The 24,587-nt window shown below is 48.3% G+C and overlaps 1 protein-coding gene across 1 annotated transcript in view; it reads left to right on the top strand.

Annotated features, from left to right (window-relative positions):
- The window catches only part of QPRT (quinolinate phosphoribosyltransferase), a 34,329-nt gene that overhangs the window by 8,201 nt on the left and 1,541 nt on the right, over positions 1 to 24,587 (top strand). The window lies entirely within an intron of this gene.

Raw genomic sequence — 24,587 nt, 5'->3', positions numbered from 1 at the left:
GATGTATTTGATATGGATGAACTCTTATTACATCAGATATCTCTGTTCTCAAAAAAGTGCGACATCGTGATCATGGGAGATTTTATCTATGCAGATATTTGTTGGGAATCTCTCTCAGGCAAAAGTAATGGGTCCTGAGAATTCTTATCTTCTCTCGCTGACAACTTTATCTTTCAAAAGGTAGAAGAGAGAACAAGAGGATCTGGAATCCTGAACCTAATTCTTACCTAGAGGGAGGAGATAGTTGAGGAAGTAATGGTGGCTGGGAATTTAGGAGGCAGCGATGATGCTGTCCTCAAATATTGGAGTATAAGAGGAGGAAGACCAGCGAGGGCCCGGACTTTAAAGTTGGACTTCAGAATGGCAGATTTTAATGGACTCAGAAAGGAGGTAGGAAAGGTCCAATGGCCGGATGCTCTAAAGGACAGAAACATTCAAGAAGGATGGGAGATTTCGCTAAATGAAATTCTCACCGCACAACAATCCCGAAAAGAAGGAAGAATTGGAAGCATTTAAAGAGACCAGGGTGGATGAACACAGAACTTAATCACTTGGTAAATAAGAAATGTATATCAAATGGAAAGAGGGGGCATATCTAAAGAAGAATATAATCCTGTCTGCAGGGAAAGAGTTAGAGCTAAAGCCAGTAATGAAGTGAGGCTTGCAAGGGAGACCAAAAGCAGCAAAAAAGGATTTTGGGGGTATGTCAAAAGAAAAAGAAAAGTCAGAGATGCTATAGGATTTTTACAGGATAAAAAGGGTGAAGTGGTCAAAAATGATGTTGAGAAGGTCGAACTTTTACATTCCTATTTTGCATCTGTGTGTCACTGGTGTGTTAGAGGCTGCAGACCATCGCACTGCATCTGACTGCAGAAGGTCTCAGCAGTTTTCTTTGTAGACGTCTTCCTGGTCCTTCTGACTCTAGGACCCAGTGGGAGCCATCCTCCGGGTCCAGTTGACACACCTGGACCGGGGTGTTTATAAGTCCCAGCTTTCTGCTGGGAGTTGTCAGTGATATTTCCATTTCCCTGTTGAGACTTGGAGCTATAGCAGTCAGCTATCTTCGTCTCTGGTGTTTTGGACGACGTCCGTGTTTCTCTGTAAGTGTTCTCCTTGGTTGTGTATTCCATCTGTCTTTAGTGATAGTGGGTATTGACTATCTGACATCCTGTCCTTCCTGATGCAGGGCTTATCTCCAGGGTCAGGCATCCTACTCGGCGATAGGTGCGGAACCTATATAGGGACGTGTAGGGCAGACAGGGTGACGTTAGGTCTGCCTAGGGCTCTCCACTCCCCGCTTCCCTAGTATTGGGCTTCCTTTCCCTTATCTCTTTGTGTTGCACTTAGCCTTTCCTACACTGTGCTTTACATTATGACCGGCTGTTCACGTTTGCAAAAGAAAAAAAAAGACATAAACTGACACATGGGTTTTGGGGTGGGTTTTTTCTGTGTGGGTTTTTTTCCCATTTGCTGGAATCATGGATCCTGTTTCTGTGCTAGTAGAGCAGCTGTGGATGGTGTCACTGGAGGTGACTGACCTTCAGGTGGCACTGTTGAAATGCATTGTGGTTCAATACTAAAATCTTTGTTTTGGTCTCATTTCCAGTGCTCCTTATTATTATTTTCTACTGCATAGGATTCTATGTTTCTCCAATCTGTGGAATAGTTTTTCAGGGCTCCAGCCCTGATCTATGATATAGTAACATAGTAACATAGTTAGTAAGGCCGAAAAAAGACATTTGTCCATCCAGTTCAGCCTATATTCCATCATAATAAATACCCAGATCTACGTCCTTCTACAGAACCTAATAATTGTATGATACAATATTGTTCTGCTCCAGGAAGACATCCAGGCCTCTCTTGAACCCCTCGACTGAGTTCGCCATCACCACCTCCTCAGGCAAGCAATTCCAGATTCTCACTGCCCTAACAGTAAAGAATCCTCTTCTATGTTGGTGGAAAAACCTTCTCTCCTCCAGACGCAAAGAATGCCCCCTTGTGCCCGTCCCCTTCCTTGGTATAAATAGATCCTCAGCGAGATATTTGTATTGTCCCCTTATATACTTATACATGGTTATTAGATCGCCCCTCAGTCGTCTTTTTTCTAGACTAAATAATCCTAATTTTGCTAACCTCTCTGGGTATTGTAGTTCTCCCATCCCCTTTATTAATTTTGTTGCCCTCCTTTGTACTCTCTCTAGTTCCATTATATCCTTCCTGAGCACCGGTGCCCAAAACTGGACACAGTACTCCATGTGCGGTCTAACTAGGGATTTGTACAGAGGCAGTATAATGCTCTCATCATGTGTATCCAGACCTCTTTTAATGCACCCCATGATCCTGTTTGCCTTGGCAGCTGCTGCCTGGCACTGGCTGCTCCAGGTAAGTTTATCATTAACTAGGATCCCCAAGTCCTTCTCCCTGTCAGATTTACCCAGTGGTTTCCCGTTCAGTGTGTAATGGTGATATTGATTCCCTCTTCCCATGTGTATAACCTTACATTTATCATTGTTAAACCTCATCTGCCACCTTTCAGCCCAAGTTTCCAACTTATCCAGATCCATCTGTAGCAGAATACTATCTTCTCTTGTATTAACTGCTTTACATAGTTTTGTATCATCTGCAAATATCGGTATTTTACTGTGTAAACCTTCTACCAGATCATTAATGAATATGTTGAAGAGAACAGGTCCCAATACTGACCCCTGCGGTACCCCACTGGTCACAGCGACCCAGTTAGAGACTATACCATTTATAACCACCCTCTGCTTTCTATCACTAAGCCAGTTACTAACCCATTTACACACATTTTCCCCCAGACCAAGCATTCTCATTTTGTGTACCAACCTCTTGTGCGGCACGGTATCAAACGCTTTGGAAATGATGATGATCCTGACCGTATTTCCTCGGCTGAAACCGGGCTCCGTCACATTCAGCATGGGAATCGCTCAGTAGAGACTTATAGCTCTGAATTCTGCAGGTGGGCAACCGATACCAAATGGGAAGACCCAGCTCTCAGAAGCCAATTGCTTCAGGGCCTCACTGAAAGGTTAAAGGACACATTAGTTGTGTGTGAGACCCCAGAGTCATCGGAGGCTGCCACGTCCTTGGCTATTCAGGTGCATAGACACCTGAGGGACAGGTGGGTAAGACCACCTACTTCTGAGCCCTCTTTCCGGGACAAGATCCCGGTGTTGGAGGAAAGGTCTGGGGGTGAACCTACACTTGCAGAGTTAGAGGAACACATGCAGTTGGGAGGTGCATTCACGTCGCATGTTTCTCCCGACATTTGCAAGAAAAAGGGTGTATGTTTTCTTGTGGGAGGAAGGGACACTTTATTGGGGTATGTCCTGCAATCCCAAAGCAAAAAGAGGCTCGATTAAACCTTGGGAGCCTGAAGCTTGATAATCAAGGGATGCGTTCGTCTTCAACCTGCAATTCTCATTTTGTCCTGACAGCAGAGGTGGTGCTAGAGAGCAGATCTGAAAAAATGTCTATGTTTATAAACAGTGGAGCTGGATTCAGTATGGAGGACGCTGAGTTGGCTAGAACTCATGGGCTTGCTTGCTCTACCTTGGCTGAACCTATTCCTATGTGCCATCAATTCAGCACCACTTGCACAGAGAACACTGACACAGATTGTACATAGCATAAGACTGAAGGTGGGGTCTTCGCATTGTGAAGTAATCCCTTGCTATGTCCTGGAAGGTCTCCACATTCCAATGGTTCTGGGTTTGCCCTGGTTGGTGAAGCATAATCCAACTGTGGATTGGCAATCCAGAGAGATTGTAAAGTGGGGAGATTACTGTCATGGTAACTGCCTAAACGTTTCCCCCTTTGCTGTATCTACAGGGCCCTTACTGGCATTTTTGTCTGGCTTTGAGAACCCTGACCCAATTTTGCAGAAGGGGGTAGGCATCTTGGCCTTGTACACTGACCTGGAGGATGAGGTGTTGGGGAGGTTGTTTGTGCCGTCTATTTTGTGTTGCAAAATAACTAGAGAATTTTATGATTCTGTAGTTGCTGGCCACCCAGGTGGTAAGGCAACCGCGGACCTCCTTTCTCGTCGTGTTTAGTGGCCGGGGTTGCATCAAGATGTGGTTGAACAGGTGTCTGCTTGCAGTGTTTGCGCACCTTCCAGAGTACCGCATACCTGTCCATCTGGTCCTGTATTGCCACTACCTTCTTCTATCCGTGTCAGGAGAGACAGATTTATAAACTTATGACTGTAAGTAAACACGTGCCAGGTCAGGACCTGAAAGTGAATGATTTTGTGTGGTTTGTCTACCAGGAATATCAGGTTGTGGGTTCCTTCTTGGAAGTTGGAACCTAGATTCTTTGGTCCCTATAGGATAACCACCGTCATTGGGCCAGCAGCGTTTCGTCTTGAGCTACCTCAGGCTCTTAAGGTCTCCAATATTTTTCACAGGTCTTGGCTCAAGAGATATGTGGAACCTCTTGAGCCCTCACCCCTACGGCCACCCCCCCTAATAATGGTTGATGGAGAGTTTAATATTTTGAAGATTGTAGATTCTCGCTTCCAACGTCTTCCCTACAATACTTGGTGCATTGGATGGGTTATGGTCCAGAGGAAAGGATGTGGGTTTCTGCATCAGAGGTGAACACCCCCAGGTTTGGCATTCCACACCTCTTATCCTGAGAAACCTTGTCATGAGTGTCCGGAGGCCACTCGTAGAAGACGGGATACTGTCACGGGTGTGTCAGAGGCTGCAGACCATCGCTCTGCATCTGACTGCAAAGGTCTCAGCAGTATGCTTTGCAGACTTTTTCTTTTTTATTCTGACTTTATTACCCAATGGCAGCCTTCCCCAGGCTCTAATTGACACACCTGGACCAGGGTGTTTATAACTCCCAGCTTTCTGCTGGGAGTTGTCAGTGATATTTCTATTTCCCTGTTGAGGCTTGGAGCTATAGCAGTCGGCTATCTTCCTCTTTGGTTATCAGTGGACATCTGTGTTTCTCTCTGAGTCTACTAAAGCTAAGTGTTCCCCTTGTTTCTGAATATCCCATTTGTCTTTAGTGGTAGTGGGTATTGACTAGTTTTGCAACCTGTCCTTCCCTTTTCTTATCCCCTGGGTCAGTCAGTGGTTAGGTATCAACTCGGCGATAGGTGCGGAACCTATATAGGGACACTTCATGCAGACAAGGTGACATTAGATCTGGATCTGCTAGGGGTCTCCATTCCCCCCTTCCCTAGTGTTGGGTTCCCCTTATCCATTCATGTTGCACTTAGTCTTTCCTACACTGTTAATGACACTGTGTTCTCTAAGAAAGCAATGGTAACATCAACTGATCTTCACGAAAAAATTAACATTTAACTTTTTTCACAAACATTTTACTTCAGAACCATTTTTTTTATTTTCACAAGTGTAAAAAGACAAAATGAACCACAAAACTTGTTGTGCAATTTCTCCTGAACACAGTGATACTCCATATGTGGGGGTAAACTACTGTTTGGGTGCACGGCAGAGCTCGGAATGGAAGGAGCGCCATTTGACATTTTCAACTCAAAATTGGCTGTAATTGAGATCGGACGCCATGTCGCATTTTTAGAGCCCCTGATGTGCCTAAACAGTGGAAACCCCCAGAAGTGACCCCATTTTGGAAACTAGACCCCCAAAAGAACTCATCTAGCTTCGTGGTGAGCACTTTCAACCCACAAGTGCTTCACAGAAGTTTATAATGTAGAGCCGTGAAAATACAAAAAAATCATATTTTTTCCACAAAAATTATCTTTTCACCCTCAAACTTTTATTTTACAAAGGGTGTCAGGAGAAATTAGACCCCCAAAGTTGTTGTGCAATTTGTCCTGAGTATGCTGATACCCCATATGTGGGGTGTAATGCAGTGCTCTCTGAATGTGTTGGGGGACATTCACTTGGCAGCAGGATTAAGGAGCACAGGAACGATTTTCCACTTAAACCAGTCCATGCGGTTTATTAAGCACTAATAAACCACTGTAGGCCATGTTATACATCACAGACCTCACATACAGTCCACTCTCAGCTGCGGTTATGTCCGCACAGTTCAGTAACTGACCCTCGTCAGTGCACACAGTCTCCCATGTTCTGGGTTACCTGCTTGGCAGCGTTGCAGGCTTCACAGGCTGGCATCACATGGGTCCTGACTTTCAGGGAAGCTGCCTTACTGGGATCACTGACCCGTACTATGACTTGCTTTACAAGCTCATATCCATCAATTCCAAACCCACAGGACGGTAGCTTCCCTGTCATGATCCCAATGGCAGGGGATCACAAAAGGACAAGCACAAAAAACAAAACAAGCTCTAGGGTGATGGAAACTGAGCTGACCGCGATCCTGAACCTAAACACACAACTAGCTGTAGCCGGGGAACGTGCCTACGATGATTCCTAGACGTCTCGCGCCAGCCGAAGGACTAACTTCCCCTATTAGAAGAAACACAGACCTCTCTTGCCTCCAGAGAAACACCCCACAGAAATAGCAGCCCCCCACATGTAATGACGGTGAAATGAGAGGAAAGCACATACGTAGTTATGAAAACAGATTCAGCAAAATGAGGCCCGCTAAAGCTAGATAGCAGAGGATACAAAAGTGAATTGCGCGGTCAGCGAAAAACCCTACAAAAAACCATCCTGAAATTACTTGAACTCATGTGCCAACTCATGGAACATGAGGAGTAATATCAGCCCACTAGAGCAACCAGCAAAAAGGAATCACATATCTGCAAGCTGGACTAAGACAAAAATAAAGCAAAACGTGGAACAGGAAAATCAAAAACTTAGCTTGTCCTGAAGATTACAGAAGCGGGAAGCAGAGGTAACAAGACACACTGATTACATTGATAGCCGGCGAGGAAATGACAAGAAAGCCAGGTTAAATAGGAAACTCCCATATCCTGATAGAACAGGTGGACACCAGAGACCGCAGAAAACACAAGTCACCCAGTACCATCTGTAACCACCAGAGGGAGCCCAAAAACAGAATCCACAACAGTACCCCCCCCTTGAGGAGGGGTCACCGAACCCTCACGAGAACCACCAGGGCGACCAGGATGAGCCCTATGAAATGCACGGACCAAATCAGCAGCATGAATATCAGAGGCAACCACCCAAGAATTATCCTCCTGACTATAACCCTTCCACTTGACCAAATATTGGAGTTTCCGTCTGGAAACACGAGAATCCAAGATCTTCTCCACAACATACTCCAATTCTCCCTCCACCAGCACCGGAGCAGGAGGCTCAAGCGAAGGAACAACAGGTACCTCATACTTCCGCAACAACGACCGATGGAACACATTATGAATAGCAAACGATGCCGGGAGATCCAAACGAAACGACACAGGGTTAAGAATTTCCAAGATCCTATAGGGACCGATGAACCGAGGCTTGAACTTAGGAGAAGAGACCTTCATAGGAACAAAACGAGAAGACAACCACACCAAGTCCCCAACACGAAGTCGAGGACCCACGCGGCGACGGCGATTAGCAAACTGCTGAGCCCTCTCCTGGGACAACTTCAAATTGTCCACCACATGACTCCAAATCTGATGCAACCTATCCACCACCATGTCCACTCCAGGACAATCAGAAGGCTCCACCTGACCAGAGGAAAAACGAGGATGAAACCCCGAATTACAAAAGAAAGGAGAAACCAAGGTAGCAGAACTAGCCCGATTATTAAGGGCAAATTCGGCAAGCGGCAAAAAGGTAACCCAGTCATCTTGATCAGCAGAAACAAAACACCTTAAATAAGTTTCCAAGGTCTGATTAGTTCGTTCCGTCTGGCCATTCGTCTGAGGATGGAATGCAGACGAAAAGGACAAATCAATGCCCATCTTAGCACAGAACGTCCGCCAAAATATAGACACAAACTGGGATCCCCTGTCAGAAACGATGTTCTCCGGAATCCCATGCAAACGAACCACGTTCTGAAAAAACAGAGGGACCAACTCAGAGGAGGAAGGTAACTTAGGCAAGGGTACCAGATGAACCATCTTAGAAAAGCGGTCACACACAACCCAGATGACGGACATTTTTTGAGAGACAGGGAGATCCGAAATAAAGTCCATGGAAATGTGCGTCCAAGGCCTCTTCGGGATAGGCAAAGGTGATAACAATCCACTGGCCTGAGAACAGCAAGGCTTAGCCCGAGCGCAAACTTCACAAGACTGCACAAAAGAACGCACATCCCTCGACAAGGAAGGCCACCAAAAAGACCTGGCCACCAAGTCTCTAGTACCAAATATTCCAGGATGACCTGCCAACGCAGAAGAATGGACCTCGGAGATGACTCTACTGGTCCAATTATCCGGAACAAACAGTCTTTCAGGTGGACAACGATCAGGTTTATCCGCCTGAAACTCCTGCAAAGCACGTCGCAAGTCTGGGGAGACGGCCGACAAAATCACCCCATCCCTAAGGATACCAGTGGGCTCAGAATTTCCAGGGGAGTCAGGCACAAAACTCCTAGAAAGAGCATCGGCCTTCACATTCTTTGAACCTGGCAGGTATGAAACCACAAAATCGAAACGGGAGAAAAACAGTGACCAACGAGCCTGTCTAGGATTCAGAAGCTTGGCAGACTCAAGGTAAATCAGATTTTTGTGATCAGTCAAGACCACCACACGATGTCTAGCACCCTCAAGCCAATGACGCCACTCCTCAAATGCCCACTTCATGGCCAAAAGCTCCCGATTACCAACATCATAATTCCGCTCAGTGGGCGAAAACTTTCTAGAAAAGAACGCACATGGCTTCATCACTGAGCAATCGGAGCTTCTCTGCGACAAAACCGCCCCCGCTCCAATCTCGGAAGCATCAACCTCAACCTGAAAAGGAAGCGAAACATCTGGCTGACACAACACAGGAGCAGAAGAAAACCGGCGCTTAAGTTCCTGAAAGGCCTCCACAGCCGCAGGAGACCAATCAGCAACATCAGCACCCTTCTTAGTCAAATCCGTCAAAGGCTTAACAACACTAGAAAAATTAGTTATGAAACGACGATAAAAATTAGCAAAGCCCAAGAACTTCTGTAGACTCTTAAGAGATGTAGGCTGAGTCCAGTCACAAATAGCCTGAACCTTGACGGGATCCATCTCAATAGTAGAAGGGGAAAAAATATACCCCAAAAAATAAATCTTCTGGACTCCAAAGAGACACTTTGAACCTTTTACAAACAAAGAATTGGCCCGCAGGACCTGAAACACCTTCCTGACCTGCTGAACATGGGACTCCCAGTCATCAGAAAAAACCAAAACATCATCCAAATACACAATCATAAATTTATCCAGATATTCACGGAAAATATCGTGCATAAAGGACTGGAAGACAGAAGGAGCATTAGAAAGTCCAAAAGGCATCACCAAATACTCAAAATGGCCCTCAGGCGTATTAAATGCGGTTTTCCACTCATCACCCTGCTTTATCCGCACAAGATTATACGCACCCCGAAGATCAATCTTAGTGAACCATTTAGCCCCCTTAATGCGAGCGAACAAATCAGTCAACAATGGCAAAGGATACTGATATTTGACTGTAATCTTATTCAAAAGACGGTAATCTATACAAGGCCTCAAGGAACCATCTTTTTTGGCCACGAAAAAAAAACCTGCTCCCAAAGGGGACGAAGATGGACGGATATGTCCCTTTTCCAAGGACTCCTTAACATAATCCCGCATAGCAGTATGCTCTGGCACTGACAGATTGAACAAACGTCCTTTAGGAAATTTACTGCCAGGAATCAAATCTATAGCACAATCGCAATCCCTGTGAGGAGGAAGCGAATTGAGCTTAGGCTCCTCAAAAACATCCCGATAATCAGACAAAAATACAGGAACCTCAGAAGGAGTAGATGAAGCGATAGAAATCGGAGGTGCATCATCATGAACCCCCTGACATCCCCAGCTTAACACAGACATCGTTTTCCAGTCCAAGACTGGGTTATGAGTTTGTAACCATGGCAGACCAAGCACTAAGACATCATGTAAATTATACAGTACCAGGAATCACCTCCTGATGAACGGGAGTCATATGCATGGTCACTTGTGTCCAGTACTGAGGTTTGTTCATAGCCAAAGGTGTAGAGTCAATTCCTTTCAAAGGAATAGGGACTTCCAGAGGCTCCAGACTAAACCCACAGCGGTTGGCAAATGACCAATCCATAAGACTCAGGGTAGCGCCTGAATCCACATAGGCATCGACGGAAATGGCTGATAATGAACAAATCAGAGTCACAGACAGAATGAACTTAGACTGTAAAGTACTAATGGCAACAGACTTATCAACCTTTTTTGTGCGTTTAGAGCATGCTGATATAACATGAGCTGAATCACCACAATAAAAACACAACCCATTTTTCCGCCTATAGTTTTGCCGTTCACTTCTGGACTGAATTCTATCACATTGCATTGTCTCAGGTGCCTGTTCAGAAGACACCGCCAAATGGTGCACAGGTTTGCGCTCCCGTAAACGCCGATCAATCTGAATAGCCATAGTCATAGACTCATTCAGACCTGTAGGCGCAGGGAACCCCACCATAACATCTTTAATGGCCTCAGAAAGGCCATCTCTGAATCTTGCAGCCAGGGCGCACTCATTCCACTGAGTAAGCACCGACCATTTCCGAAATTTCTGACAATATATTTCTGCTTCATCTTGCCCCTGAGAGAGAGCCAATAAAGCTTTTTCAGCCTGAAACTCTAGGTTAGGTTCCTCATAGAGCAAACCCAACGCCAGAAAAAACGCATCCACATTGAGCAACGCAGGATCCCCTGGTGCCAATGCAAATGCCCAATTCTGAGGGTCACCCCGCAGGAAAGATATAACAATTTTGACTTGCTGAGCAGGGTCTCCAGAGGAGCGAAATTTCAAAGAAAGAAACAACTTGCAATTGTTCCTAAAATTCAGAAAACTAGATCTATCTCCAGAAAAAAACTCTGGGATAGGAATTCTAGGTTCAGAAATAGGGGCATGTACAACAAAATCTTGTATATTTTGAACCTTAGCAGCAAGATTATTCAGGCTGGAAGCCAAACTCTGGACGTCCATGATAAACAGCTGAGGTCAGAGCCATTCAAGGATTAAGAGGAGGTAAGACGCAGCCAGGCTGCAATTAAGGCTAGGCAGCAAACTCTGAGGGGGAAAAAAAACTACTTTTCCTCCTACTTCAGCCAATACGATTACCACTTTTTGGCCGGCTATTCTGTCATGATCCCAATGGCAGGGGATCACAAAAGGACAAGCACAAAAAACAAAACAAGCTCTAGGGTGATGGAAACTGAGCTGACCGCGATCCTGAACCTAAACACACAACTAGCTGTAGCCGGGGAATGTGCCTACGATGATTCCTAGACGTCTCGCGCCAGCCGAAGGACTAACTTCCCCTATTAGAAGAAACACAGACCTCTCTTGCCTCCAGAGAAACACCCCACAGAAATAGCAGCCCCCCACATGTAATGACGGTGAAATGAGAGGAAAGCACATACGTAGTTATGAAAACAGATTCAGCAAAATGAGGCCCGCTAAAGCTAGATAGCAGAGGATACAAAAGTGAACTGCGCGGTCAGCGAAAAACCCTACAAAAAACCATCCTGAAATTACTTGAACTCATGTGCCAACTCATGGAACATGAGGAGTAATATCAGCCCACTAGAGCAACCAGCAAAAAGGAATCACATATCTGCAAGCTGGACTAAGACAAAAATAAAGCAAAACGTGGAACAGGAAAATCAAAAACTTAGCTTGTCCTGAAGATTACAGAAGCGGGAAGCAGAGGTAACAAGACACACTGATTACATTGATAGCCGGCGAGGAAATGACAAGAAAGCCAGGTTAAATAGGAAACTCCCATATCCTGATAGAACAGGTGGACACCAGAGACCGCAGAAAACACAAGTCACCCAGTACCATCTGTAACCACCAGAGGGAGCCCAAAAACAGAATCCACAACACTTCCCCCAACGCAGATAGCTGTCACGGACTCTGCAGGCACATGCCTCCTCCATGTGCCTTCCAGGAAACTTGAACTCTTTCAGGACCTTCCAACACAGAAAGCATGTAACCAAACCACAGTCTCATTATAACGTATGAGACACACCCACTGATGGGAGGTGTGTGGTTAGCCAGACCCGCCCAGCTCTCCGACTAACCCTGCAAGCCCAGCCCCTTATACACTAAGCAAGGCTCGTGGAACTACAAGTCCCAGAGAAACAATCCAGGCTTACAGCGTAGAGGACCTCCTCTACAACACATACCGGCCATTCACAACAATGCCGGTCTCACATATCCCTCCCTCTGTTCAAACTTGTGGGGTTGAACTGGAGCGCCCCCAGACGCAGGGCCGCGGATTACTCGGTACCGGTCCTTTCTGTCTCAGTTCTTGGGATGTCACGGTGGCTGGACCCGGTCCGTGACCCTGCTAAGGGGCGTCCAATGAAAGGTGATACGAGTCTGTCAAGGTTTCGTGACGCCACCTGCGGTATTCGGTCAGGGTGACCGACGCTGCTGTGGGGCCCACTGGGGTGATGGAATGGCAGCTAGATGGTATACCTTCCCACAGGTGAAGTATGTCCCCAGGGCTTCCCAGTAAGGTGGATGGTGATGGTGAGAGGTGCAGTCAATAACGAGGACACAAGGTTGCAGTCTCTTTACCTTTTACTGGTGACTTCAGGATCCTCAATCCAGAGCACTGTTAACAGGACTGTCTGAGACCGGCCGGTCCGGAGGCACATCCAGAGTTCCCTTTGCAGGTTGAAATCGTTGCCTACCACTAGCGCCTGTGTGTTGTAGTGCTTCCCTGCTTAGCATTCGGAATAGTCCTCACAACTTCTATTCTCGTTCGTTCCAGTTCTTTCTAGTTCTTTCTATTCTCCGTCCCCCAGGTTTGTTATGGCTAGGACGCACCCGTTTGACGGGTAGGCTCGGAGCTCTTCCGGGACCCTAGAGACGCCCCTCTCCACGCGTTGCCCCCTATGTCTGCTTAGGTGATGTAAGGTAGACAGCCAACCTATAATTAACTGTCCTGCGGTATTTGAAGTAAGGCATAAAGTCAGTTACTTCCTCAGTGTTCCGGGCACCGGCTGCGCGCCTCAGTAGGATGTTGCCGTTCTCCGGGCACCACTCCTACTGGCTCTCCTTTGTGCTTGATCTAGTTTCTCACTGTCGCTTCGTGTCCTTTCTGAGGATACCGCCGCAAGGTAGTACAGGCGCGGTTCCTTTCGTTCTGTTCTTGTCACTAGGTACCTGCCAGGTTCCCACGCCCAACAGGGACTCCCCTGAATCTTCCCCTGCAACACCCCCTGCCACGGGATGTTGCCTGGACAAAACCCAGTCAGCTTCTGATCTAACTTCCTATCCAACCCCTAGTTTTACCAGTGTGAGGAGTGGCCTAATAAATAAAACCTTTTTCTCCCCCTAGTGGCCGGAGTGTGAAGTGTAATGTGTTCTGGTGATACCTGGTCAGATGAACTCCATTAGTGCCATCAGACTTACCATCACTCCCCTTAGTGGCAGAGCGACGTTACTGCAACAACCATGTCTCTGGGGTGCTGCAGAACACTTGTCAAAAACCAGGGGCCTCGAGACTGGGCACCTATGTCACCTTGCCCTACCAGTCGAGAAAGCCTTCTCAGTCGTTTTTGAGCATCAGCTCCAGAGACATAGTCCATCCCTGTCACTAAATTCCTGTCTGTGAACAATTCATTATCGGACTTTGTCGCCTCCAGTTTCAGAGTCAGAACTTTGTTAGGCCTTCCCCGCCTCCAGCAGTCCGTATGTAGGCACAACTCCCTTGCACCCATAACTACTGTCTGGCCTTGGGCTTCAGCCCTTGAGTCAGTCTGTCCGTGTCACGAGACCCTTTTTAGTCACCACATCTCTAAAGTACTCCCCTTCACCCGACCTCCCTCTCCATGAAAGCCTCCAGTGGCCGTGAGACCCACTTACAGTCGAGCCTACTGTCTGGTCTGAGCCTGACCCATCTAGTACGCTACACAGGCTACTATCCAGACCCCTCAGCTTTGTACTGATAGTGCATATGCCATTTTCAGATTCTCAGCACCCTTGTCTTGCTGAACTACCAAGGCCTCTTCTTGCTGGATGTCACTCTGCGGGTGAACTTCTCTATCGCCTTTTCTAATTAGAAAACAGTCACTCCAGTTCTCTATTTTTATTCTTCCTCCAGCCTCCGCTGTGTCAATTCCATTATTTAGAAGGCCCCTTCTTTTCCCCTTACCTTGGGTGGAAGGTGGCCGCCATCTTCCACCGACCTGACAAAGTAGTTCTGTAAGGCGCAGTCTTTCAAGCCTTAACTGCTCTGTCTCCTTTATATACTCCACACAATACTCCAGCAGAGTCCGTATTTCTCCCAGACTCTCCACGGTGCCCACAATGATGAATGGAACCATACCTTTTCCCTGGGTATCTGGTCTTCATGTTCACCTGGAATTCTTAGTCTCACCACTCCAGACTTGTTCACCATCTCTTGCATGGCTCGAACATTTCTTCCAATGACTTCTTCCTCCATGGGAATAGGCATCTGTAATACATTTTCCAGAAGACTCTGAGCTTTCCTCATATGCCCCAACCGCCGAGCAGCGTCTTCATTCCTCAATCTGATCATCCACTTCGTACATCTCCAGTGCATGTCACTCAGGGAAGCTACTCTCTTCGTTGTGACCTCAGTTGTGGACAGTATCACTAATTGTTTAGTTTCCGGGGTCCAGTTCACCTTACATGCCCACACAGCCTTCGTGAATTCTTCATGCACAGACTTCCTGGCACACGCCTCTCTCAGGTCTTCAGGAACGTCTAACATCTAGCAAGCATTTAAACAGACAAGTCTCTTTCTCTCCTGATGTCTTTAGACAACCATCTTGTTCAGCTCTCAGAGCCATCTTCCTCCGAATGTCACCTGCTTCCACATTTTGGCCAGGATAGACACGTGTTGCTCCATCTTCTCCCAGGCTGCCTTATTCATTGACTGGCTTTCTGTCAGCTGACCTCTGAGCTTACCCTACGTTCACACTTGCGTACCGGGCTTTGCGGATGGCTGCGGACTTCCTCCGAGAAGCTTCGCTCACTTCCGCTCTTCTTCTGTTTAGGTCTGCCTACTTCTGCATGCGTCCTGCGTACCTATCTTTAACATTCGGTATGCAAGACATGCGGATGTCTGCGGATGCGTCGTTTTGATGAGCCCATCGACCGCACGGGAACGGGTATGCATTTTGGCATGCATTTGCGCATGCAGATGATACGCTGTGCACAGAAACGTTAATGTGAACATAGCCTGACTGGGTGTCCGCTCCACACTATTTAGCTACCACATCACTATCAGTCATCCTGTGGTACACTTCAGGTGTCATCAGGTCCGTAAGTTGGGCAGACGCATCCTTCCCTCCGGTCACCCCTACGCCTGACCTGTCAATTTTGGGAGGTGTTACTGCCTTAATGTACACAACCCCATCAGGAGAGTCCTCCATCCTCCTACTGTAGAGGAGCTTCCTTCTCCCACTAGTCTGAGAACAGCTTAGAGTCCCGGCCTATTATCACCTGACAAGTTCAGGACTATAGCCACATCCTGTCCTGTAGTGTCCCTGTCCGTCTCGTGGATTACCCTGGCCACTGAATAGTCCTTTGTGCCATCATGGATGCAGATGACTCAACCTTCCTTTTGGGTATTACATATCCTTTGGGCGCAACCCTCACTAGGGTCACCGAGCTCCCAGAATCAACCAGTCTGACCATATCCTCTTCGTTCATCTGCAGGTCACACCCATGTAGCCAAGAACAAAGAAAACTGCGGCACTCACCCCGTTGTTGCTGTGTGAACGTGTTCTTTATTGAAACATGGCTTTACGGAAGATCATACATCCAGCTAGGCAGCAGGTTTTACAGGAGGGTGCGGTGATGGAGCGTGGACGACGGCCGTTTCGCACTGAATGTGCTTCAACGGGTCCAGGTAGCCTCTTGCCGGGTGGGTAATTCATATGGCTGTTATGCTGTCTGAGCAGAAAGCGAGAGTGGACCCTCTGGAACATGGCAAGGTACTATCTCCGGGCGAGCTGACCAGGTGTTAACCAACCCCTATACAGGGACTGGCTGGAGCAGGCCCGAAGAAGACCCAACCACAGTAGCAGATACCAGAAGGGACGGCTCAGGAAGAAACAAAAAGTAAAACAGAAAACGGAGCACAGGAGCGGGAAACACGGAGGCAGGGGGACTGGAGCACAATGGAAGACACAGAAACTGGAAGACAAGCTGTACTGCGGATAAGCAGGAGACGGAGGCGAAACTGAAAAGAGAAACGGGAGAGATGACGGGAAAAGTAAAGGAACACAGGCGAAAGGCAGGCGAGAGATACTGGACTAGCAAGGACACAAGACCAGAAGGGGCCAGAGGCAAAGGCAAGAAGCTAATGACACTCAGGCACCTCCTAGCAGGGGAGGTGGCCTGAAATACTGAGGGTCTTACCGGGATTGGTTGAAACTACCGGATCCCGGAAGCAGGAGAGGCCAGACTGGAACGCAGGCGCCCTCCATAGAACCCTGCGCGCCGGCGCAGATGCCGAACATCCTCAGCAGGATGTGAAGGAGGCGGAGCCTGCAGACGATGAGCGCGCCGTCCCCCGGAAGCAGTGCAGCGGGGACGAACAGTGGCGGAAGGAGTCGGCGCCGCAGAAGAGGCAGGAGGAACGACGCGCCGGGACCCGAGCGAGGAGCGGCCGAAGCAAGCAGGGACAGCGCGCCGGCGGCCTGAAGCGGTGCGACGATGGTAAGTAGCGGCGGCCGTAACAGTACCCCCCTCTCTAAAATCCCCTCTCCCAAAACTAGATAGAAATTTGTTTAGAAGACGGGGTGCATTAATATTCTCCAGCGGCTCCCAAGATCTCTCCTCGGGACCGAAACCCCTCCAATCCACCAAAAAAAACTTTTTCCATCGAACCCTCTTCATAGCCAAAATATCCCTCACCTCAAAAACATTATCGGCACGAGTAGGTTGAGGAGAGATACAGGAAGATGGATGGAAGCGGTTAAAAATAACAGGTTTGAGCAAAGACACGTGAAAGGTATTTGGAATACGGAGCGAGGCGGGCAGCTTCAGCTTGTAGGCGACATCGTTGACTCGACTCAGAATCTCAAAAGGACCGATGTAGCGAGGACCAAGTTTACAGGAAGGAATCTTAAGTCTAATGTACCGTGAAGAAAGCCAGACCTTGTCACCGGGAGAAAACGGGGAAGAATCTAAACGTCTCTTGTCCGCATGTCTCTTCATCCTCAAAGATGCCATATCAAGTGCTTCTTTAACCTCTCCCCATATAGAAGAAAAGTCCGAAATTACAGCATCTGCAGCTGGTACTGCAGACGTTGAGGAAACTGGGAGAGGCATATTCGGGTGTCGACCAAACACGATGAAGAAAGGAGACTTTGCAGAGCATTCATGGGAGTGATTATTATACGCAAACTCAGCCCAGGGCAGAAGACTGACCCAATCATCTTGGTGGACGTTAGAAAAGTGTCGTAGATAGGCAGCCACAATTTGATTCATTCGCTCTGCTTGTCCATTAGTTTGAGGATGGTAGGCCGAAGAAAAGTCTAAAGTCGCCTTCAAAAGTTTGCATAATGCCCTCCAAAAATGAGATGTAAATTGTACTCCTCTGTCAGACACGATGTTTTGAGGAAAACCGTGAAGTTTGAAGATTTTCGAAATAAAGATCTTCGCCAACTCTGGAGCCGAAGGTAGACCAGGCAGAGGAACAAAATGAGCCATCTTGGAAAACCGGTCCACCACCGTAAGGATAACTGTACAACCTGAGGAGTTCGGTAAATCGGTGATGAAGTCCATGGCTATATGCTGCCACGGACTAGAAGGGACGGGAAGAGGAAGCAGTCCTCCGCGAGGAGATCGTCTAGGCACTTTATTTTTAGCACAGGAAGAACAAGAGGCAACAAACTCCTCGATATCTTGACGTAACGCAGGCCACCAGTAGTAGCGGGTTATGAGAAGGTAGGTCTTCTTTAACCCAGCATGGCCTGCTAACTTCGAGGAATGTCCCCAGTGAAGCACTTTCTCTCTGTCCCCCTCGGCCACAAAGGTCTTACCCGGAGGAGGATGGATCATGCTAACAGGAGCCACCGTGACGACTTTGCAGGGATCCAGAATATGAGCTGGTTCTTCGTCGACCTCCTCGGGCTGTGAAAGCCTAGAAAGTGCGTCAGTCTTGATATTTTTGTCACCTGGCCGGAAGCGAAGCTCGAAATCGAAGCGAGCAAAGAACAAAGACCATCGAGCTTGTCGTGGATTAAGTCTTTGTGCAGTTTGAAGATAGGCCAAATTCTTGTGGTCAGAGAAAATTACGAAAGGATGAACTGCTCCTTCAAGAAGATGCCTCCACTCCTCCAGAGCCAACTTGATGGCCAAAAGTTCTCCGATGGTATAATTGCGTTCAGAGGCAGAAAACGTTTTAGAGAAGAATCCGCAAGGAACCAGTCGACCTGTAGAGGATCTTTGGGAGAGCACCGCTCCAGCTCCCGTGGAGGAGGCATCCACCTCGAGAACGAATGGCTTGTTGACCTCAGGATGGTGCAATACAGGAGCGGACGAAAAAGACTGCTTCAGGAGAACAAAGGCATTCTCGGCCTCCGGGGTCCAAATCTTCGGGTTGGAACCCTTGTGGGTGAGAGCAGAATGAGGCTGAATCACAGAAGAGAAATGGGATATGAACTGCCTATAGTAATTAGCGAATCCCAGGAACCGTTGAATAGCCTTTATTCCATAGGGACGTGGCCAATTGAGAATGGCATTCACTTTCTCAGGGTCCATCTTGAGACTGGAATCCGAGATAATGTAACCAAGAAAGGGCAGCGAGGTTTGTTCGAAGAGACACTTCTCATACTTCGCATAAAGACGATTCTCCCTCAAACGTTGCAAAACCAAACGAACACTTCTTCTGTGGGATGGCAAATCCACTGAAAAAACCAGGATGTCGTCCAAATACACCACAACACAGGAGTAGAGAAGGTCACGGAAAATATCGTTAACAAACTCCTGGAAGACTGCTGGAGCGTTGCAGAGGCCGAAAGGCATGACCAGGTATTCATAATGGCCGTCTCGGGTGTTAAAAGCGGTCTTCCATTCATCGCCGGCACGAATACGAACTAGGTTGTACGCTCCCCGGAGATCTAACTTAGTAAAAATTCGCGCCCCTCTAAGTCGATCAAAGAGCTCTGGAATGAGAGGTAGAGGGTACTTGTTCTTGACCGTGATGTTGTTCAAACCTCTATAGTCGATGCAGGGTCGAAGCGAACCATCCTTCTTCTTGACAAAGAAAGATCCCGCACCTGCAGGAGAAGAAGATTTACGAATGAATCCTTTAGTCAAGTTCTCTTGAATGTATTCAGACATCGCTCTGGTCTCCGTTGAGGAAAGTGGGTAAATTCTTCCTCTAGGCGGGACGGAACCGGGAAGAAGTTCGATCGGGCAATCATAGGAACGATGTCTCAGCCTCTTTTTTATCAAAAACATCCGCAAATGTCCAGTATGGAGAGGGTAATCCGGAGGGAATGGAAACTGCCTGAGGAGGAACTACAGGACTAACGGACAGTAGGCATTGCTTTTGACAAGTAGATCCCCAACGGAGCACATCCCCCGAACGCCAGTCCAGAGTTGGTTTATGAGTACGGAGCCACGGCAAACCAAGTAACAAAGCATGGGCAAGATGAGGCAAGAAGTAAAAGGTGATCTTCTCCCGATGTAGAGCCCCGATCTGTAGTTCGACCTCCTCCGTAATTAGGGTAATGGCGTCTTGCAAGGGTCTCCCATCCACGGAAGCGATCAGACGAGGAGTGTCCAGAGAGATAACTGGAATGCGAAGTCTTCGAACTGCCTCAAGACTGATAAAGTTGCCCGCCGCACCCGAATCCACATACGCGACCTCGGAAAAACGTTTAAGGTTAAGAACAAGTAAGACAGACAAAAACAGGGGTAGAGAGGAATCAGAAACACCTAGGGAGGCCTCTCTTACCTGTCCTAGGCGGAGGAGCTTTCCGGACGATCGGGGCAGGATCGCAACAAGTGAGAAGCGCTACCACAATAAAAGCAGAGCCCTTGGGAACGTCTCTCCCGACGACGTTGCTCTGCCATCTTGACACGATCTACTTGCATGGGCTCAGGTACAGATGCAGCAGAGGACGTCACAGGACGCGGACTCCCCGGCCTACGGACTGGTGGTAGGGAGCGAACAGGCCTCTTCTCCTTGGCGGTCTCACGGGTTCGCTCTTGGAAGCATAGATCTATGCGCGTAGAGAGAGCTATGAGGTCCTCCAAAGAGGTAGGAGTATCTCGTCCAGCCAATTCATCTTTTATCCGACTGGACAGGCCACGCCAGAAAGACCCGACTAATGCCTCGTTGTTCCACCCCAGCTCCGAGGCTAAAGTACGGAAGCGAATAGCATATTGGCCTACCGTTAGGGAACCCTGCTGAAGACTAAAAAGAGACTCCGTAGTGGAGGCTAATCGCCCGGGCTCGTCAAAAACTTTGCGAAAGGTCTCCAGGAAGAAAGCTAACTGAGAGACTATGGGGTCGTCCCGCTCCCAGAGGGGATTGATCCAAGCTAAGGCCTCTCCCTCTAAATGGGACAAAATAAAAGCCACTTTGGCCCGATCAGTCGGGTATTGCTGGGGAAGAAGTTCGAAGTGGAGACGGCACTGGTTTAAGAACCCCCTACAGAGTTTGGGATCACCGCTATACCTGGGAGGTTTGCCGAGACGAGGTGGCGGGTGAGGTATGGAGGAAGAACTTGAGTCCTGTGACACCACCTGAATGGGGGGCGTAGGGACAGACTGCAGATTGAATAAGCGGTCGTCAATGGAGGCCATATAGGTCAGCATGCGTGCCTGCGTATCACGCTGCTGGGAGAGCTCTTGCTGAAGGCTCGCTAGATGAGAAGCACTGACTGGGTCGGCGGCCTGTAATGAGGTCAAACGGGACTCCTTATTTTTTAAGAAAGACATGATGCGCTGTTGATTGTCGCGCAAATGTCCCAATTCCTTTTGGGCAGAAAACGCGGCACCTGCGGGGTCCATGGCCTGAGTGTTCTGTTATGCTGTCTGAGCAGAAAGCGAGAGTGGACCCTCTGGACCGTGGCAAGGTACTATCTCCGGGCGAGCTGACCAGGTGTTAACCAACCCCTATACAGGGACTGGCTGGAGCAGGCCCGAAGAAGACCCAACCACAGTAGCAGATACCAGAAGGGACGGCTCAGGAAGAAACAAAAAGAAAAACGGAGCACAGGAGCGGGAAACACGGAGGCAGGGGGACTGGAGCACAATGGAAGACACAGAAACTGGAAGACAAGCTGTACTGCGGATAAGCAGGAGACGGAGGCGAAACTGAAAAGAGAAACGGGAGAGATGACAGGAAAAGTAAAGGAACACAGGCGAAAGGCAGGCGAGAGATACTGGACTAGCAAGGACACGACCAGAAGGGGCCAGAGGCAAAGGCAAGAAGCTAATGACACTCAGGCACCTCCTAGCAGGGGAGGTGGCCTGAAATACTGAGGGTCTTACCGGGATTCGTTGAAACTACCGGATCCCGGAAGCAGGAGAGGCCAGACTGGAGCGCAGGCGCCCTCCATAGAACCCTGCGCGCCGGTGCAGATGCCGAACATCCTCAGCAGGATGTGAAGGAGGCGGAGCCTGCAGACGATGAGCGCGCCGTCCCCCGGAAGCAGTGCAGCGGGGACGAACAGCGGCGGAAGGAGTCGGCGCCGCAGAAGAGGCAGGAGGAACGACGCGCCGGGACCCGAGCGAGGAGTGGCCGAAGCAAGCAGGGACAGCGCGCCGGCGGCCCGAAGCGGCGCGACGATGGTAAGTAGCGGCGGCCGTAACAATGGCAGTCTGGACATACATAGTACAATTGCCCCCGGCAACTGTCCTTCTGCGCCACCCCTTTAACTTTGGGATGTTCTGCCCCCTTTTGGGCAACTACCACTTCCTGAGACTCTGCCCCCTTTTGGGCCATTATCCCCTTTCGGCAAACCTTCCCTGGTTGTGTCACCGCCCCCTTTTGAGACTCCACCCCTTTTAGGGACACCACCTCTCTCTGGGGTACACCCCGTGGACTCCCACATGGCCCTCTCAGGCACCAGTTCGCACAGTACACTGATATCTCTCTCTGGGCTTGCACTGGCCCTTTAAGAGTTTGTACTACCTGGTCCACCAAGGTCCTCTTATGACACCCCACCAGCTCCTGATGGTGCTGCCACAGCTCCTGCTGCCACCACTGGCTCTCCTGGCACCTCCGGCTGCTGATCACTAGCCGCTGCTCCTGCAGCTGCTCCGCACAGCTCTGCACGGCTCCCCAAGGCTCTGCACTGCTCTGTAGATTTTGTGAACCCGCCAATCCACAGCAAAACCGCTTTAATCTTCGTTGACCCGCCGAGCCACAGCAATCACCTCCACGCGCGATTCCTGGACCGTTGCCCGCAGTCTAGCACCATATGTAGTGCAGTGCTCACTGAATCTGTTGGGGGACACTCACTTAGCAACGGGATTCAGGAACACAGTAACGATTTTCCACTTAAACCAGTCCATGTGGTTTATTATGCACTCATAAACCACTGTAGGTCGGTGATGTATAACATGTCCTACAGTGGTTTATGAGTGCTTAATAACCGCATGGACTGGTTTAATTGGAAAATCGTTACTGTGTTCCTTAATCCCACTGCCAAGTGAGTGTCCCCCAACACATTCAGTGAGCTCTGCAATACAGGGGGTAAATCACTGTTTGGGTGCATGGCGAGGCTCAGTAGGGAGGGAGCACCGTTTGACTTTTTTAAAGCAAAATTGGCTGTAATCAATGATGGCGCCATGTCGCGTTTGGAGACCCCCCCGATGTACCTAAACTGTGGAAACCCCCAATTCTAACTCCAACCTAACCCCAACACACCCCTAACCCTAATCCCAACCATAACCCTAACCACAAACCTAACCGTAACACACCCCTAATCCCAACCATAACCCCAACACACCCCTAAACCCAACCATAACCCTAATCACAAATCTATCCCTAACACACCCCTAATCCCAACCCTATCCATAACCCTAACCCCAACAAACCCCTAACACTAATCCCAACCATAACCCCAACAAACCCTAATCTCAACCCTAACCACAACCCTAACCCTAACACACCCCTAATCCCAACCATAACCCCAACACACCCCTAATCCCAACCATAACCCTAACCACACCCCTCATCCCAACCATAACCCTAACCACACCCCTCATCCCAACCATAACCCTAACCACACCCCTCATCCCAACCATAACCCTAACCACACCCCTCATCCCAACCATAACCCTAACCACACCCCTCATCCCAACCATAACCCTAACCACAAACCTAACCCTAACACACCCATAACGCTAACCCTAACTTTAGCCCAACTCACTTTAGCCCAACTCTCATCCTAATGGAAAAATTGAAATAAATATATATTTTTTATTTTATTATTTTTCAATAACTAAGGGGGTGATAAAGGGAAGGTTCTATTTACTATTTTTTTTACTTTGATATCACAGTGAGCAAAATGAACCAATAGGAAAAACTTCCTATTGTTTCCAGGTGCACTGCGCATGCACCCGCCATTTTCTCCTGGAAGAAGACGTTGGCTTCACGGGGGGGATTCCTGGACACCACAGGTAACGGGGGGTGATCTGAGTACCAGGGGACCCTATTTCTATATCCTCTGATGTGCGATCACATCAGAGGAGAAAGAAATTAAATGGAGAATCTGACTTTTGTTTTTTTGGTTGCCGTTATACCGTTAACAAAGGCGCTCGTAACACTGAGGTCGGTAAAAACCGACCCAAAGCATGTTCCTTAGGGTCTCGGCTACCCCCGGTAGCCAAGACCATGGAGAAAATCCGTCTCTGGGGGGCGTTATACACTTAAATCTCAGTGCCATTTAAAGGCGGTGCTGTGGTTTAAGTACCCTTAACCGCCGCCGTTAAAAGGCGTATCGGTGGTCGTTAAGGGGTTAACAGGGAGAGATGCAAGATTCTACATCTGGGCCCCAAAAAAACGAAAATTACATCTATAGAATGGGAGGAATAGAACTAAGCAACAGCACATGTGAAAAAGACTTGGGTATACTAATAGATCACAGACTGCGCATGAGTCAGCAGTGTGATGCAGCAGCAAAAAAGGCAAACACAGTTCTAGGATGTATTAAGAGAAGCATAGAGTCTACATCACGTGAAGTAATTATCCCCCTCTACTCCTCCTTAGGCAGGCCACATCTGGATACTGTGTCTCGTTCTGGGCACCACATTCTAAAAATAGACATTGAAAAACTGGAGCAATTTTAGAGAAGACCTACCAGGATGGTGAGCGGACTGCAATGGCTGTGACAGTGTAGAGGCTTCATACTTATTTTCATTTGCAAATTGAAACACAAGAAGCAATGCAATGAAACTGAAAGGGAAAAGATACAGATTAGATATTAGAAAAAACTTTCTGACAGTGAGGGTGTTCAATGAGTGGAACAGGCGGCCACGAGAGGTGGTGAGTTCTCCTTCAATGGA

Source organism: Ranitomeya imitator, chromosome 7 (genome assembly GCF_032444005.1).
Source record: "Ranitomeya imitator isolate aRanImi1 chromosome 7, aRanImi1.pri, whole genome shotgun sequence".
In the NCBI taxonomy this organism is placed as follows: domain Eukaryota; kingdom Metazoa; phylum Chordata; class Amphibia; order Anura; family Dendrobatidae; genus Ranitomeya; species Ranitomeya imitator.
This window is presented reverse-complemented; position numbering and strand designations above follow the sequence as displayed.